At 41.8% G+C, this 16,041-nt stretch overlaps 1 pseudogene; it reads left to right on the top strand.

The window, feature by feature from the left end:
• The window catches only part of LOC135557235 (frizzled-3-like), a 39,827-nt pseudogene that overhangs the window by 12,889 nt on the left and 10,897 nt on the right, over positions 1-16,041 (top strand).

Here is a 16,041-nt window from a genome sequence, read left to right as displayed (position 1 = left end):
ATGATGAATGACTGGTGTAATACAGTATGTAGGCTAAGCTATGGTGATGATGAATGACTGGTGTAATACAGTATGTAGGCTAAGCTATGGTGATGATGAATGACTGGTGTAATACAGTATGTAGGCTAAGCTATGGTGATGATGAATGACTGGTGTAATACAGTATGTAGGCTAAGCTATGGTGATGATGAATGACTGGTGTAATACAGTATGGAGGCTAAGCTATGGTGATGATGAATGACTGGTGTAATACAGTATGTAGGCTAAGCTATGGTGATGATGAATGACTGGTGTAATACAGTATGTAGGCTAAGCTATGGTGATGATGAATGACTGGTGTAATACAGTATGGAGGCTAAGCTATGGTGATGATGAATGACTGGTGTAATACAGTATGGAGGCTAAGCTATGGTGATGATGAATGACTGGTGTAATACAGTATGTAGGCTAAGCTATGGTGATGATGAATGACTGGTGTAATACAGTATGTAGGCTAAGCTATGGTGATGATGAATGACTGGTGTAATACAGTATGTAGGCTAAGCTATGGTGATGATGAATGACTGGTGTAATACAGTATGTAGGCTAAGCTATGGTGATGATGAATGACTGGTGTAATACAGTATGTAGGCTAAGCTATGGTGATGATGAATGACTGGTGGATGTGCCTCCTATCTTAGTCATAGGAAGAGTGTGTGCGTGTGTGTGTGTGCGTGTGCGTGTGCGCGCGTGTCTGTGTCTGTTAGTTAATATAGGTCAAGTTAATATAGGTCATTGTCACGTCCTGACCATAGAGAGCTGTTTATTCTCTATGTTGGTTGGGGCGTGATTGTGACTAGGGTGGGTCATCTAGGTGATTAAGGGTTTATATTGGCCTGTTATTGTTCCCAATCAGAGAGAACTGTTTATTGTTGTCTCTGATTGGGTATCATATTTAGGTAGCCATTTCCCCCATTGTGATTTGTGGGATCTTGTCTATGTATAGTTGCCTAGTAGCACTGTTAGCTTCACGTTTCATTTGGGCTTTATTGTTTAGTTTGGTGAGTTTCGATTGATTAAAATATGTGGAACTCTACGCACGCTGCGCCTTGGTCCAATCATTATGACGATCGTAACAGTTATGTTATTGTAGGTTAAGTTAATAAAGGTTATAGGTTAAGTTAATAAAATGTATGTTAACATAGGTTAAATTAATAAAGGTTATAGGTAAAATTAATAAAGGTTATAGGTGAAGTTTATATAGGTGAAGTTTATAAAGGTTAAGTTAATTAAGGTTAAGTTAATAAAAATTATAGGTTATGTTAATATAGGTTAAATTAATAAAGATTATTGGTTAAGTTAATATAGGTTATATTATTATAGGTGAAGTTAATATAAGTTATTGATTAAGTTGAAATAGGTTATGTTAATATAGTTTATGTCTGGTATGTTCTGTCCTTTTGTGTTCTATCCTGTTCTGTTCTGGTATGTTCTGGGCTGTTCTGGTATGTTCTGTTCTATCCTGTTCTGTTCTGGTACTGTATGTTCTTGCCTGTTCTGTTCTGGAATGTTCTGGCCTGTTCTGTTCTATCATGTTCTGGTATGTTCTGGCCTGTTCTGTTCTATCATGTTCTGTTCTGTTCTGGTATGTTCTGGCCTGTTCTGTTCTGGTATGTTCTGGCCTGTTCTGTTTTATCATGTTCTGTTCTGTTCCAATACCCACCACTAGTATTCCCTCTGACTCTTTTAGTGAAATTCCATTTCGCTCACCTGTCTTGTCCCCCTCCCCCTCCTTGGGGGCTGGTGGGGGCCCTTTCTTCACTCCCCCTGGGGATTTCCATACTAAAGCCATACCCCACAGCTGCTACCTAGCTACCGTTCTCTCCCAGAATGCATGAGGGGGGGGTTACCAAGCTTGTCCTACTCCTCCCTCCTCCCTCTGTCTTATTGTGCCAGGCGTAGGGAGAGAAAGGGGGGAGGAGTATCATGAGGATAGGGGGTAGGGTTGTCAAACTATGTCCGACAAGATGTTCCTGTCTGTTTGAGCTCTTTTGGCTGCACATGTATATTACTCTGCTTTATAAGACTGTTCTGCTGTCTGTGTGCATCTCTTTAAGGCTGAAAGGTTGTGTGTTTAACATGTTCTGTGGTAGATGTACAGTGTGTGTGAGTTTCTCTGTGTGTATGATTGTACACTGAGTGTACAAACATTAAGAACACCTGCTCTTTCCATGACATAGACTGACCAGGTGAATCCAGGTGAAAGCTATGATGATCCCCTGTTATTGGTATGCTTGTCATTGGCAAGGACTATGGAGTGTTTTAGGATTCAAATAAATTGAATAGAGCTAAGAAAAGGCAAACCTGCTTCTGTCTGCTTTCCAACAGACACTGGAAAAGAAATTCATATACACTGCAGTTGATTACCAAGATGACACTGAATGTTCCTGAGTGGCCAAGTTATAGTTTTGACTTAAATCAGCTTGAAAATCTATGGCAAGACTTGAAAATTGTTATCTAGCAATGATCAACAGCCAATTTGAGGATTGATCAAATTGCATCTTGCTTTAGATGGCAAGAAGGCGAGTTCGATTAATCCATGAGTGCAACTCTGAATGCCCTCTTTTGCTATACTCGCTACTTTCAAACTGTGTTCTAAAATATGCAACTTGAAGAATGTCAAATATTGTACAATCCAGTAGACTTCGGCGTTATCCAGATTTTCATACCGTCATACCGTTCTTCTGCCATCCCGGGATTTATGGTATTACCGGTATTGCACACACAGGACTGCTTAAAACACACAAAAAGCCCATTGGGCATCTATTAACAGACTGCTATCAAAAATACCACAAATAATAGCAAGATCAGCTAAATGATAATGAGCAAAAAAGAACATAAGCTAATTGCAAAGACAGGCAAATCCAGCTCATAAAGTTATACAAGCATAGCTAGTAGCTACCATATGTCATTCTTGGTGAGTGTGGACATTTACAAGTGAAAGTGAATGAGAGAAATTTTTTACAAGTGTTACAATCTTATACTTTGACATTACAGAGTATTTTGTGTAAATCAATTTGAACCCCCCCCCCCCACACAAAACAGTGCATTAATATACACTTCCTGACAGCTGTGTGCTTTCCCCTCCGCAGCCCTTCCACCCCATTGTGAACCTGCAGTGTTCCTCAGAGCTGAGGATGTTCCTGTGTGCCCTCTATGCCCCGGTGTGTACTGAGTACGGACGCATGACACTGCCCTGCCGACGGCCGTGCCAGAGAGCCAAGGGAGACTGCTACAAACTCATGGACATGTTCGGAGTCTCCTGGCCAGAAGAGATGGACTGTAACAGGTTAGTAGTCTACTGTACTCTAGGGCAGTGGTTCCCAAACTTTTTATAGTCCTGTACCCCTTCAAATATTCAACCTCCAGCTGCGTACCCCCTCTAGCACCAGGGTCAGCACACTCCCTAATGTTGTTTTTTGCCATCATTGTAAGCCTGCCACACACACACTATACAGTACATTTATTAAACATAAGAATGAGTGTGAGTTTTTGTCACAACCCGGCCCTCATAGGAAGTGACAAAGAGCTCTTATAGAACCAGGGCACAAATAATAGTATAATAATAATCAATAATATTTCTCTTTATTTAGCCATCTTACATATAAAACCTTATTTGTTCATCAAACATTGTGAATAACTCACCACAGGTTAATGAGAAGGGTGTGTTTGAAAGGATGCACATAACTGTGCAATGTTGGGTTGTATTGGAGTCTCAGTCTTAAATCATTTCCCACACACAGTCTGTGCCTGTATTTAGTTTTCGTTCTAGTCAGGGCCGAGAATCACCTCTCGCATAGGTACGTGGTTGCAAAGGGCATCAGCAAAGGGCATCAGTGTCTTAACAGCACAATTTGCCAAGGCAAGAAACTGAGCGCAGCCCTATCCAGAAATCTGGCAGTGACTTCTGATTAAATTACATTTACAATTTCGATGATGCTCTCTTGTTCAGATATCGGTAAGTGGACTGGAGGCAGGGCATGAAAGGGATAACGAATCTAGTTGTTTGTGTTATCCGTTTTGGGAAAGTATCTGCGTAATTGCTCACCCAGCTCACTCAGGTACTTCCATATATCACATTTGACAATGACCATAAGCTTGACTTCATTTCCACACAAAAAATCATACAATGATGGAAAGACCTGTGTGTTGTCCTTGTTATTGCAGACAGGAAAGAGCTCCAACTTCTTAATCATAGCCCCAATTTTGTCCCGCACATTGAGGAGTGTCCCTGTAATCCGAACTTCATATCATTCAGGCGAGAAAAAACATCACCCAGATAGGCCAGTCCTGTGAGAAACTCGTCAAGTGAAAATTATGGTCAGTAAAAAAAACTTTGAAGCTCGTCTCTCAATTAAAAAAAACTGTCCATACTTTGCCCCTTGGTAACCAATACTTTGCCCCTTGGTAACCAATACTTTGCCCCTTGGTAACCAATACTTTGCCCCTTGGTAACCAATACTTTGCCCCTTGGTAACCAATACTTTGCCCCTTGGTAACCAATACTTTGCCCCTTGGTAACCAGCGCACTTCTGTATGTTGTAAAAGCGTTACATGATCACTGCCCATATCATTGCATAACGCAGAACATACACCAGAGTTCAGAGGCCTTGCTTTAACAAAGTTAACCATTTTCACTGTAGTGTCCAAAATGTCTTTCAAGCTGTCAGGCATTCCCATGGCAGCAAGAGCCTCTCGGTGGATGCTGCAGTGTACCCAAGTGGCGTCGGGAGCAACTGCTTGCGTGCACGTTACCACTCCACTATGTCTCCCTGTCATGGCTTTTGCGCCATCAGTACAGATACCAACACATCTTTACCACCAAAGTCCATCTGGTGTCACAAAGCTGTCCAGTACTTTAAAAATATCCTCTCATGTTGTCCTGGTTTCCAGAAGAGGATGTCTTCCTTAATTGACCCCCCATAAACGTAACGGACATATACCAGGAGCAGTGGCAGTCCCACCACGTCTGTTGACTCATCCAGCTGTAATGCATATAATTCACTGGCTTGTATGCGAAGCAGTAATTGTTTCAAAACATCTCCTGCCATGTCACTGATGCGTTGTGAAACAGTGTTGTTTGATGAAGTCATTGTCTGTATAGTTTTTTTTTGCCTTTTCCCCTAGCATTGTTTTTTTGGCATTTTCCTCCAGCATTGTCTCAGCCATATCCGCTGCAGCAGGAACAATGAAGTCCTCTACAATAGTATAGAGCTTGCCTGTCCTAGCCACTCGGTAGCTCACCATATAATACTCTTCTAGCACCTTCTTATTAATGTTATTGTCACGACTTCCGCCGAAGTCGGCTCCTCTCCTTGTTCGGGCGGAGTTCGGCGCTCGACGTCACCGGCTTTCTAGCCATCGCCATTCCATTTTTCATTGATCCATTTGTTTTGTCTTGTTCCCTGCACACCTGGTTTTCATTCCCCAATCACACTGCATGTATTTATTCCTCTGTTCCCCCTCATGTCTTTGTGGGTAATTGTTTGTGTTGCATGTTAATTGTTGACGCGCCAGACTGGTTTGCTTATACCGTGTTGTTCACGAAGATGTTGATTGTTAAACATAAATTGTTGTGACTGTTTTGTGCGTTTTGCACCTTTGCCTGGGCTGGAGGTTTTGACGCAGTTGCGTCCGTCTGTTGGTTTCTCCTGCCTCAATAACGTGTACACAACTCTCTGCTCTCGCCTGTTCACAACTCTCTGCTCTCCTGCACCTGACTTCGCTACCAGTACGCACACACCTGACAGTTATCTGTTGCTTTTATACGTCTTACTACTCGAAAGTCCTCTTTATTCTCGCTTAAAAAACTCCCTTGGCTTATTTTTAAATTGTCATGTTTTGTTTCTGAATGTCTGAGCAAGAGTGAAGGTTTTGCACGAGAGAGTAATGGTTAATGTGATTGGATGTTAATTATTTGACTAGGCTATCTGTATTTCTCATTGCATTGTTATTTCGCTGAACACTAGATGGTTTAATTTTATTTTTGGCAGTGAAACGAGGCTACTCATGGCGAGAAGAAACCCTCATCCAATTGTATAGCCCTGTTGGAAAATATAAATGTACTGTTTGAAAATGTGAAGCGTAACTTTACACACCTGAGACAAATACCATTTTTGTTTCATCCTATTACCACACATTTTTCAGAAAATACTTGCTAATTTCTGTACCATAACCGCATGACATGGCAAAATGTTAATTACACAATAGTAACATATAATTTGCTTGAAAATACAAGGTCGAATCTGAGGAAACTGTCCCGTAAAATAAAGGTTTAGTGTTTGTGTCTTTCTGTAAGGTAAATATAATGAGTCTAACATAAGCTGTTTCCTCTCCGTTCACCAGGTTTCCAGACTGTGACGAGCCATACCCCCGTCCTGGAGACCTGCTCTCCAGCGCAGACTCCACTGAGTCGCCCATTTCCGTCCAGCACGACTATGGCTTCTGGTGCCCCCGTGAGCTGAAGATCGACCCCGACCTGGGCTACTCCTTCCTGGGTGTGACGGACTGCTCGCCCCCCTGCCCCAACATGTATTTCCAGCGGGACGAGCTGGTGTTTGCCCGCTACTTCATCGGCGTGGTTTCCATTGTCTGTCTCTCGGCAACCCTCTTCACCTTCCTCACCTTCCTCATCGATGTGTCCAGGTTCCGCTACCCGGAGCGCCCAATCATCTTCTACGCCATGTGCTACATGATGGTGTCGCTGGTGTTCTTGCTGGGCTTCCTGCTGGAGGACCGGGTGGCGTGCCACGCGGCGAGCTCCGCCCTTTTCCGGGCGTCCACCGTCACCCAGGGCTCACACAACAAGGTGACCATTCATTGGCTTAGTGATTGATTCATTGATAACCGATTGATTGATTAACTAATTTACTGAATGATTTTCTCTTTGACATTCAGGGATATTGTAACAAAAAAACTAAAATTATATGTTTTATGTTCTTGGATTTTCTATTTCTTCAGTCTTCTCTAAACCTCGTTCTCTTCTCCTTCTCTCCTCTACCCTCTTCATCCCTTCTCCCCCTCATCCCCTCTCCCTCTCTCCTCTACCCCCTCCTCCCATCTCCCTCTCTCCCCTCCTCCACTCCCCTTCATCTTCTCTTCCTCTCTCCCCTCCTCCACTACCCTCACCCTCCTCTCCCCCTCCTCCACTACCCCACCCCCACCTCTCCCTCTCTCCACTACCCCACCCCCACCTCTCCCTCTCTCCACTACCCCTCTCCCTCTCAACCTCCTCTCCCTCTCCCCTCCCCTCTCCCTCCTGTCTCCACTCCCCTCCACTCAACCCCCCTTCTTCTCTTCCCTCCTCCACTCCCTCCTTTCTCCGCTCCTCTTCCTCTCTCCACTCCCCTCCTCTCTCCCCTCCTCCACTCAACCCCCCCTTCTTCTCTCCCCTCCTCTTCCTCTCTCCTCCTCCACTCAACTCCCCCTTCTTCTCTCCCCTTCTCCACTCCCCTCTCTCCACTCCCCTCCTTTCTCCCCTCCTCCACTCAACACCCCCCTTCTTCTCTCCTCCCCTCCCTTCCCACTCCTCTCCCCTCCTCCCTCTCCATCCAGGTGTGCACGTTGTTCTTTATGATACTCTACTTCTTCACTATGGCCGGCAGTGTGTGGTGGGTCATCCTCACCCTCACCTGGTTCCTGGCTGCCGTGCCTAAGTGGGGCAGTGAGGCCATAGAGAAGAAGGCCCTGATCTTCCATGCCTGCGCCTGGGGCCTACCTGGTTGTCTCACCGTCACTTTAACAGCTATGAACAAGATAGAAGGGGATAGTGTCAGTGGGGTGTGTTTCGTGGGGCTGTATGACCGCACAGCGCTGAGATGGTTTCTGCTGGCTCCACTGGGTCTGGATGTTTTGGTGAGTGGGCTGGAATAAGTCACAGAGGAAGTAGGTGTGAGTCACAATTGGCAGACTAGCCCCTATATGTAGGCATTAGGGTAGCATTTGGGACAAAACCTAGGTGATTCATGTGTGCACAAAGTTCAGTAAATGTGTTGACACTGTTTGTGCCTGCTCCTTTGATTATACCACATTATACACATCTCATCATTCATTACAAAGTGGATCTGAATGGAACTGCTCGTTACTCAACAAATATACCATATTTACTTCCTGGTCTTTCTTATGACATCTTTTGTCTATTCCTTCAATACCAACTCTGTCTGATTCTAGGTGGGCGTGGCATTACTGTTAGCGGGAATTCTTGCTTTGAACCGCGTGCGTATGGAGATTCCTCTGGAGAAGGAGAACCAGGACAAGCTGGTGAAGTTTATGATCCGTATCGGGGTGTTCTCTGTGCTCTACCTGGTCCCTCTGTTGACGGTCATAACCTGCTACCTTTATGAGAACAGCTATAGGACTGTCTGGGAGACTACCTGGGTACAGGAGCGCTGCAGAGAGTACCACATCCCCTGTCCATACCAGGTGAGATCCATACCACTACACCACATCCCCTGTCTATACCAGGTGAGATCTATACTGGAACCACTACATCACATCCCCTGTCTATACCAGGTGAGATCCATACCACATCCCCTGTCTATACCAGGTGAGATCCATACCACTACACCACATCCCCTGTCTATACCAGGTGAGATCCATACCACTATACCACATCCCCTGTCCATACCAGGTGAGATCCATACCACTACACCACATCCCCTGTCTATACCAGGTGAGATCTATACTGGAACCACTACATCACATCCCCTGTCTATACCAGGTGAGATCCATACCACAACACCACATCCCCTGTCCATACCAGGTGAGATCTATACCACTACACCACATCCCCTGTCTATACCAGGTGAGATCTATACCACATCCCCTGTCCATACCAGGTGAGATCTATACCACTACACCACATCCCCTGTCTATACCAGGTAAGATCTATACCACTACACCACATCCCCTGTCTATACCAGGTGAGATCTATACCACATCCCCTGTCCATACCAGGTAAGATCCATACCACTACACCACATCCCCTGTCCATACCAGGTGAGATCTATACCACAAAACCACATCCCCTGTCCATACCAGGTGAGATCTATACCACTACACCACATCCCCTGTCCATACCAGGTGAGATCTATACCACTACACCACATCCCCTGTCCATACCAGGTGAGATCTATACCACAAAACCACATCCCCTGTCCATACCAGGTGAGATCCATACCACAAAACCACATCCCCTGTCCATACCAGGTGAGATCTATACCACAAAACCACATCCCCTGTCCATACCAGGTGAGATCCATACCACAAAACCACATCCCCTGTCCATACCAGGTGAGATCTATACCACTACACCACATCCCCTGTCCATACCAGGTGAGATCCATACCACTACACCACATCCCCTGTCCATACCAGGTGAGATCCATACCACAAAACCACATCCCCTGTCCATACCAGGTGAGATCCATACCACAAAACCACATCCCCTGTCCATACCAGGTGAGATCTATACCACTACACCACATCCCCTGTCTATACCAGGTGAGATCTATACTGGAACCACTACATCACATCCCCTGTCTATACCAGGTGAGATCCATACCACATCCCCTGTCTATACCAGGTGAGATCCATACCACTACACCACATCCCCTGTCTATACCAGGTGAGATCTATACTGGAACCACTACATCACATCCCCTGTCTATACCAGGTGAGATCCATACCACATCCCCTGTCTATACCAGGTGAGATCCATACCACTACACCACATCCCCTGTCCATACCAGGTGAGATCTATACCACTACACCACATCCCCTGTCTATACCTGGTGAGATCTATACCACATCCCCTGTCTATACCAGGTGAGATCTATACTGGAACCACAACACCACATCCCCTGAGTGTTTCTCAATGTGCATACTACCTACCGTGCTCTGAGCACACAAATTGGAGCACGCATCAGTCAGAGTATGAGTCCAAATTAAAGTATGTGAAACGTAGCATGGAGGGCACTTCTCAGATGTGTACTCCGCTTGTACAAATTTTGAAGCACGCATTGATGAAAGCTTCAACAGAAAGTATGCACAGAAATATGACCCAACCACATGAAAACAACACAATATTTATTGAAATCCATTATTTGGGCTGAAGCAAGAGAAAATAAACTCAGACATCAGAATGAAACGTTGCCTGACTAAAATACGTGAATAAATGCATACTGTATTAATTTTGCCATGTTTACCTGCCTACAATACGCACTGTAGTAGATTGCAACCCCATAGTAAGTCAATAGGACAACTGGCTAGCCAAGAAGTATTAGTAGCTGGCTCGTCACAAAGAATTAACAGCTACTGTAATCATCTACCTTGCAAAACATTTGTTTTCTGTCGTTTTTGCCAGTTAAACTAGCTGGCTAGCTAGATTATTACGATTCACATATAGCTAGCTGATCATTCTGAAGTTAAACTTTGTTTATGTAGTCTTGTGTCATCTGTATTGCCATTAGACTGGCTGGCTCGCAGCAGATTGAGCCTTACAGGCAGTACTTCTCCCGAATACCGCCCTTTTATTAAAAAAAATAAAATCCAGGGATATGTTCTTGGAGGATGTTTACTTGTAGCGTAGCTAGTACCGGGCTATATTGGCATGTTTTCCCGGGGTTTACAGAGTACTTGCAGGCTGTGTAGTAGCCCATGTAGCCATGGATCGTGAGGAGTGATAGCTAGCTTAGCTAGCCAGCTAACTTGGGCAGCTTGCTAAATAACCATGGATCATGATGAGGGATAATCTATAGCTACTGCACTAGCACGTTAACCTTACCTTATGCTAGTAGACAAGTAGGATCATTATCTATGCTGTTTTAGCTATGCTAACGTTATGATAAAGTATGTTGCAAGCTAATGCATATAATGTAAACACGAGTCATCTCTTGCGAATGTTAGCTAGCTAGCTACTTTTGTTAACTACAAAACACAGATTAACAATCACAAATGCTTTAGTGATAATAATGCAATATGAAACAAAATCTACACATTTGACATACAGCATTGGTTGTAGGAGGGCAGTAGTGGAAAAAGTACCCAATTTTCATACTTGAGTAAAAGTAAAGATACCTTAAAAGAAAATTACTCAAGTAAAATACTACTTGAGTAAAAGTCTGAAAGTATTTGGTTTTCAATGTACTAAAGAATCAAAAGTAAAAGTATAAATAATTTAAAATGTCTTATATTAAGCAAACCAGACGGCACAGTTCAACACTCAGACATAATTTACAGACGAAGTGTGTTTAGTGAGTCTGCCAGATCAGAGGCAGTAGGGATGACCAGGGATGTTCTCTTGATAACTGCGTGAATTAAACAATTTTTCTGACCTGCTAAGCATTCTAAATAAAGTACTTTTGGGTGTCAGGGAAAGTTTAAGGAGTAAAAAGTACATTATTTTCTTTCAGGATGTAGTGGAGTAAAAGTTGTCAAATATAAATAGTAAAGTCAAATCAAAATGATTTATATAGCCCTTCTTATATCAGCTGATATCTCAATGTGCCTAAAACCCCAAACAGCAAGCAATGCAGGTGTAGAAGCACAGTGGCTAGGAAAAACTCCCTCTCACATAAAGTAAATTACGGATACCCCAAAAAACTACTTCAGTAGTACTTGAAAGTATTTTTACTTAAGTAGTTTACACCTACTCTGACCACTATACCATATACCTGTCTGTACCAGGCTATACCAGATTATATACCTACTGTCATCATTTATAGAAACTACAATCAACTGCACTCAAATATTATTTTAACCCCTACATCAGTAGTTCTTAACCTAGATGGCCTAGGACCCGAGGGACCTCAGTGAGCTTTCATGGGGTCCCGCGAAAAAAACTGCAAATATCTATTTTGAATTTTGGTGCAAAATGTAATACAGGAAAGAAAAACAACAGAGAATACAGTATATATTGGTTTCACACAATAGTTGTATTCCCAACACACCTAGCTCCAGTGCTCCAGGTCAAACAGACACAGAAACACAGTTGTTTCTAATAGATGAAGCACTTCAGAGAAGCTCCTCTCTGCCTGGAGCTGTGGAACACATCCCCACTCATCTGGAGAATAAGTTAATAATTCAAACACTTCCTCCTTGCTACTGTAGGTTTTTAGTGTGTGTACGTTTGTAACAGTGTGTGTTGTTCTCACGTGAGTGCACCTGCACTGCTCATCATTTTCTGTCCTCCGTTAAGAGGTTTTGTGTTAGCAGTTGTTTCAGATAACAGGGTTTGTGTTAGTAGTTATTGTGATGGATCAGATAACATATTTTGTGTTAGTAGTAGTTGTTGTGGTTCAGATAACAGGGTTTGTGTTAGTAGTTGTGTTTCAGATAACAGGGTTTGTGTTAGTAGTTGTTGTGGTGGTTCAGATAGCAGGGTTTGTGTTAGTAGTTGTGGTTCAGATAACAGGGTTTGTGTTAGTAGTTGTAGTTCAGATTGCAGGGTTTGTGTTAGTAGTTATTGTGATGGTTCAGATAACAGGGTTTGTGTTAGTAGTTATTGTTGTAGTTCAGATAACATGGTTTGTGTTAGTAGTTGTAGTTCAGATAACTTCTTGACGCACCCATCCCGGTAGCGGGATCATTTTCATCAACACCCGCTGAATTGCAGTGCGCCAAATTCAAATTAAATTTCTAAACATATTTAATTTTCATGAAATCACAAGTGCAATACAGCAAAACACAGCTTAGCTTGTTGTTAATCCACCTAGCGTGTCAGATTTCAATACTGCTTTTCGTCGTTATGTAAGAACATCTCTCTCAGTAGACAAAATATTACAAACACCTAGCAGCCAAGTAGATTGGTCACGAAAGTCAGAAAAGCAATAGATTCAATCGCTTACCTTTGATGATCTTCAGATGTTTTCACTCACAAGACTCCCAGTTACACAATAAATGTTTCTTTTGTTCCATAAAGATTATTTTTATATCCAAAATACCTCCATTTGTTTGGCACGTTGGGTTCAGAATTCCACAGGCTCGAGCAGTCACGGCATCGCAGATGAAAATTACAAATAGTATCCGTAATGTCCACAGAAACATGTCAAATGTTTTTTTATAATCAATCCTAAGGTTGTTTTTAAAATATATCATTGATAATATATCAACCGGGACTAACAGGGTTTGTGTTAGTAGTTATTGTTGTGGTTCAGATAACAGGGTTTGTGTTAGTAGTTATTGTTGTGTTTCAGATAACAGGGTTTGTGTTAGTAGTTATTGTTGAAATTCAGATAACAGGGTTTGTGTTAGTAGTTGTAATTCAGATAACAGGGTTTGTATTAGTAGTTATTGTTGTAGTTCAGATTACAGGGTTTGTGTTAGTAGTTGTTGTTTAGATAACAGGGTTTGTGTTAGTAGTTGTGGTTTAGATAACAGGGTTTCTGTTAGTAGTTGTGGTTCAGATAACAGGGTTTGTGTTAGTAGTTGTGGTTCAGATAACAGGGTTTGTGTTAGTAGTTGTGGTTCTGATAACAGGGTTTGTGTTAGTAGTTGTAGTTGAGATAACAGGGTTTGTGTTTGTAGTTGTAGTTCAGATAGCAGGGTTTGTGTTAGTAGTTGTGGTTCAGATAACAGGGTTTGTGTTAGTAGTGGTTCAGATAACAGGGTTTGTGTTATTAGTTGTGGTTCAGATAACAGGGTTTGTGTTAGTAGTTATGGTTCAGATAACAGGGTTTGTGTTAGTAGTTATGGTTCAGATAACAGGGTTTGTTATAGTAGTTATGGTTCAGATAACAGGGTTTGTGTTAGTAGTTATGGTTCAGATAACAGGGTTTGTTATAGTAGTTGTGGTTCAGATAACAGGGTTTGTTATAGTAGTTGTGGTTCAGATAACAGGGTTTGTTATAGTAGTTGTGGTTCAGATAACAGGGTTTGTTATAGTAGTTGTGGTTCAGATAACAGGGTTTGTTATAGTAGTTGTGGTTCAGATAACAGGGTTTGTTATAGTAGTTGTGGTTCAGATAACAGGGTTTGTTATAGTAGTTATGGTTCAGATAACAGGGTTTGTGTTAGTAGTTATGGTTCAGATAACAGGGTTTGTTATAGTAGTTGTGGTTCAGATAACAGGGTTTGTTATAGTAGTTGTGGTTCAGATAACAGGGTTTGTTATAGTAGTTATGGTTCAGATAACAGGGTTTGTTATAGTAGTTATGGTTCAGATAACAGGGTTTGTTATAGTAGTTATGGTTCAGATAACAGGGTTTGTTATAGTAGTTATGGTTCAGATAACAGGGTTTGTTATAGTAGTTATGGTTCAGATAACAGGGTTTGTGTTAGTAGTTATGGTTCAGATAACAGGGTTTGTTATAGTAGTTGTGGTTCAGATAACAGGGTTTGTTATAGTAGTTGTGGTTCAGATAACAGGGTTTGTTATAGTAGTTATGGTTCAGATAACAGGGTTTGTTATAGTAGTTGTGGTTCAGATAACAGGGTTTGTTATAGTAGTTGTGGTTCAGATAACAGGGTTTGTTATAGTAGTTGTGGTTCTGATAACAGGGTTTGTTATAGTAGTTGTGGTTCAGATAACAGGGTTTGTTATAGTAGTTATGGTTCAGATAACAGGGTTTGTTATAGTAGTTGTGGTTCAGATAACAGGGTTTGTTATAGTAGTTGTGGTTCAGATAACAGGGTTTGTTATAGTAGTTATGGTTCAGATAACAGGGATTGTTATAGTAGTTGTGGTTCAGATAACAGGGTTTGTTATAGTAGTTGTGGTTCAGATAACAGGGTTTGTTATGGTTCAGATAACAGGGTTTGTTATAGTAGTTGTGGTTCAGATAACAGGGTTTGTTATAGTAGTTGTGGTTCAGATAACAGGGTTTGTTATAGTAGTTGTGGTTCAGATAACAGGGTTTGTTATAGTAGTTGTGGTTCAGATAACAGGGTTTGTTATAGTAGTTGTGGTTCAGATAACAGGGTTTGTTATAGTAGTTGTGGTTCAGATAACACGGTTTGTTATAGTAGTTGTGGTTCAGATAACACGGTTTGTTATAGTAGTTGTGGTTCAGATAACAGGGTTTGTTATAGTAGTTGTGGTTCAGATAACAGGGTTTGTTATAGTAGTTGTGGTTCAGATAACAGGGTTTGTTATAGTAGTTGTGGTTCAGATAACAGGGTTTGTTATAGTAGTTGTGGTTCAGATAACAGGGTTTGTTATAGTAGTTGTGGTTCAGATAACAGGGTTTGTTATAGTAGTTATGGTTCAGATAACAGGGTTTGTTATAGTAGTTGTGGTTCAGATAACAGGGTTTGTTATAGTAGTTGTGGTTCAGATAACAGGGTTTGTTATAGTAGTTATGGTTCAGATAACAGGGTTTGTTATAGTAGTTGTGGTTCAGATAACAGGGTTTGTTATGGTTCAGATAACAGGGTTTGTTATAGTAGTTGTGGTTCAGATAACAGGGTTTGTTATAGTAGTTGTGGTTCAGATAACAGGGTTTGTTATAGTAGTTGTGGTTCAGATAACAGGGTTTGTTATAGTAGTTGTGGTTCAGATAACAGGGTTTGTTATAGTAGTTGTGGTTCAGATAACAGGGTTTGTTATAGTAGTTGTGGTTCAGATAACAGGGTTTGTTATAGTAGTTGTGGTTCAGATAACAGGGTTTGTTATAGTAGTTGTGGTTCAGATAACAGGGTTTGTTATAGTAGTTGTGGTTCAGATAACAGGGTTTGTTATAGTAGTTCTGGTTCAGATAACAGGGTTTGTGTTAGTAGTTGTGGTTCAGATAACAGGGTTTGTTACAGTAGTTGTGGTTCAGATAACAGGGTTTGTTATAGTAGTTATGGTTCAGATAACAGGGTTTGTTATAGTAGTTGTGGTTCAGATAACAGGGTTTGTTATAGTAGTTGTGGTTCAGATAACAGGGTTTGTTGTAGTAGTTGTGGTTCAGATAACAGGGCTTGTTATAGTAGTTATGGTTCAGATAACAGGGTTTGTTATAGTAGTTATGGTTCAGATAACAGGGTTTGGTATAGTAGTTGTGGTTCAGATAACAGGGTTTG

Source organism: Oncorhynchus masou, chromosome 16, assembly GCF_036934945.1.
Source record: "Oncorhynchus masou masou isolate Uvic2021 chromosome 16, UVic_Omas_1.1, whole genome shotgun sequence".
Classification (NCBI taxonomy): domain Eukaryota; kingdom Metazoa; phylum Chordata; class Actinopteri; order Salmoniformes; family Salmonidae; genus Oncorhynchus; species Oncorhynchus masou.
Note: the sequence above shows the minus strand (reverse complement) of the source record. Positions and strands in the feature narration are given on the sequence as shown.